Source organism: Trachypithecus francoisi, unplaced genomic scaffold, assembly GCF_009764315.1.
Source record: "Trachypithecus francoisi isolate TF-2019V2 unplaced genomic scaffold, Tfra_2.0 Lachesis_group8, whole genome shotgun sequence".
NCBI lineage: Eukaryota > Metazoa > Chordata > Mammalia > Primates > Cercopithecidae > Trachypithecus > Trachypithecus francoisi.
The window spans coordinates 32,681,112-32,684,362 of NW_022681473.1; the positions used below are offsets into that span (position 1 = coordinate 32,681,112).

The 3,251-nt window shown below is 45.8% G+C and overlaps 1 long non-coding RNA gene across 1 annotated transcript; it reads right to left on the bottom strand.

Moving 5' to 3' along the window:
- Nucleotides 1–256: 256 nt before the first annotated feature.
- LOC117080862 lies at nt 257–2,990 on the bottom strand. Its single transcript, XR_004435996.1, has 3 exons — nt 2,693–2,990; nt 624–733; nt 257–320 (listed from the first exon to the last, which is right to left on the bottom strand). It is a non-coding gene; the product is annotated as an uncharacterized LOC117080862 (long non-coding RNA).
- Nucleotides 2,991–3,251: the final 261 nt, after the last annotated feature.

Consider the following 3,251-nt stretch of genomic DNA (forward strand, 5'->3'; position numbering starts at 1 on the left):
GAAGCAGAACTGGCAGATATGGAGAGCCAAATGTATATAAACTTCCTGCAGAACACTCACATTTAATTTGTGATGAAGTATTCAATATTGTCTTTCTTTGATTAGTGTAGGGTCAAGAGAGGAGAACCTTTTATCATGTTGGTATCACCAGCACCAAACCCAAGGATAATGTTAATGTATTAGTCCATTTTGCATTGCTCTAAAGTAATACCTGAGACTGGGTAATTTTTTAAATAAAAGAGGTTTATTTGGCTCATGGTTTTGCAGGCTGTACAAGAAGCATGGTGCCAGCATCTCCTTCTGGTGAGGATCTCAGGAAACTTTCATTCATGGTGGAAGGTGAAGAGGAAGCAGGCATCACATGGCAAGAGAGGAAGCAAGAAGAGAGAGCAAGAGGTGCCAGGCTCCTTAAACAACCAGCTTTCGTGTGAACTAATAGACTGAGAACTCATTCATTACTGTGGGAAATTCATGAGGGATCTGCCTCATGACCCAGACACTTCCCACTAAGCCCAATCTCCAACTGTGGGGGTTCCATTTCAGCATGGTATTTGGAGGGGACAAACATCCAAACTACATCAGTTAAATTGGTAAAACTTAAGCCGAAGTCTAGATTGATTTACCAGTTTCTGTTGAGGAGTTGAGATCTTAGCTCCACAAATTGATTATGCTTGAATCATTGCCACCAAGAGACCAAGCAAGACTTCTGTTGTACCTCTTGAGCAAATTTCTGCTATGATAATGCAGTAAAAATTAGTTATGTTCTATAATATTTACTATGCAAATTTCATTGACTTAATCTTCCTCTGGCTCAATGGCTGAACGGGTCCCCTCTCCCCTTTGAAGCATCCCTCAGCTTTTCCTGGAGGTTTCTAAAGTGTAACAGTTGCCACCCCCATCTCTCTGGCTCTTTCCCTCTTGCCCTCTCCCTGGTTTTGATGTCCATGACACTGGACACCACCTGAAGGAACAATACAGTGGCCTTCATTGACAATCACCACTATCTACACCCTAGCTGGTTACCAGGGTCCTGATGCAAGCAGTCTTCTTAAATAAGGGAAAAGTCTGGCCTAAAGGTAAATGTAAGTCTCCATCCATAGAGACCAAAATCATTTGCAAATTTTGAAAAATAAGCAAACAACAACAATAACCACAAAAATCTTTAGGGTCCAGAAATTAGCCAGGACATAAAAAATATGCATTGTCTTATTTAATTACCACAAAATCCAATCAAGACTGTGTTATTATTTCCATTTTTAAAGATGAGAAAAGGCCGCACGCGGTGGCTCACGCCTGTAATCCCAGCACTTTGGGAGGCCGAGGCGGGCGGATCACAAGGTCAGGAGATCGAGACCACGGTGAAACCCTGTCTCTACTAAAAATACAAAAAAATTAGCCGGGCGCGGTGGCGGGCGCCTGTAGTCCCAGCTACTCAGGAGGCTGAGTCAGGAGAATGGCGTGAACCCGGGAGGCGGAGCTTGCAGTGAGCCGAGATCGCGCCACTGCACTCCAGCCTGGGTGACAGAGCGAGACTCCGTCTCAAAAAAAAAAAGATGAGAAAAACTGGCTGAGCACGGTGGATCAAGCCTGTAATCCTAGCACTTTGGGAGGCTGAGGCAGGTGGATCACCTGAGGTCAGGAGTTTGAGACCAGCCAGGCCAACATGGTGAAACCTCATCTCTACTAAAAATACAAAGATTAGCCAGGCATGGTGGTGGGTGCCTGTAATCCCAGCTACTTGGGAGGCTCAGGCAGAAGAATCGCTTGAACCCAAGGGGTGGAGGTTAGAGTGAGCCAAGATCATGCCACTCTATTCCAGCCTGGGCAACAGAGCAAAACTCCATCTCAAAAAAAAAAAAAAAAAAAAAGAAAAACTGTGGCTTTGGGACATTGAGTGACTTGTTGAGATCACGCAGCAGCAGGGCCATGAATCAAATTCAGATCTAATGACCTTAAGCTTTTAGCCAGTATTCTGTACTGCATGATAACAGTAATATAAATGGTTGATATGTCATTTATTTCTGTTAGTCTTCCTGGGCCCTATATACCTGAATAATTCTGTAATGACAATATTAAAATAGGCTTGATTGAAGATAAATTATTTTCATAAAGACACACGACTACATTCTTAAGTGCTAGTTTCATCTTAATCTTTTAACTTTATACGTGTTTCCATTTAAGGTATATTCTATTTCTTTTTTTTTTTTTTTGTCTTTAAAGAACTTTTTTTAGAGACAGTGTCTCACTGTGTCATCCAGGCTTGAGTGCAGTGACACAGTCACGACTCACTGCAGCCTTGAACTCCTGGACTCAAGTGAGCCTCCCACCTCAGCCTCTCAAAGCGCTGGGATTACAGGCATGAGCCACCACACCCAGCCTCTATTTCTTAATGTGGGTATTTCTCCTTGTAATCACATAGTCTTCTACCACTACACCGTCAGAGGCTTCTTTGTATGGGGTCCCGAGGCCTGAATTGCCCTTCAGCTGCCCGTGCGATGCTCCTTGAGGACTCAGCAGAGTCTCAGGTTCATGCTGCCAAGCCTGTGTTTATTCTGATGTGAGGGAAGTGTGGGAGTGGACTTCCTGCCAGAATCCTGCCCTGATATTCCAGGTAACTGACCACAAGCCACGGCCCATTCTATACTATTTATAGTGAGTGACAAAAATAGGCTCACCCCTCTGAAAGGCATACCTGTGCCATCTGCCCACTGGCCTCCTACAACCTGACAGGCGCTTTCTCTCCCGACCTCAGGAGGAGGCAGGACTGTGTCCTCACACAGACCCAGGAGCACTGGGTCCCTCAGGTGCATGCCTTCTGCTCCAGAAGGACCCAGGGCTTCAGAAGACACCAAAACAGGGCTTCAGCACAGGAGTCCAGGCAGAACCTAGTTATGGATGCAAAGAAAGAGGCAGGAACTTGGGGAAAGGGGAGAAGATAAGACCAAGCCCCATTGTTGGAGCTAGATACAAAGTCAGGCTGGGATCATGGGCACTGCTGGTCTGATTCTGAGCCATGGTTGCCTTGGAGACTCATTGTTCCTCAAGTTTAGGCTGGGGCTGATTCTGGGGGTGGGGAGGTTAATGAACCCAGCTGAAGGGGCTAGAGGGAAGTCCAGAGCATAGACTTGTCTTTCTCTCTTTCTCTTTCTTTTTCGTTTTTTCTCTCTCTTCCTTCCTTCCCTCCCTTCCCTCCCTCTCTCCCTCCCTCCCTCCCTTCCTTCCCTCCGTCCCTCCTTCCCTCTGTCCCTCCT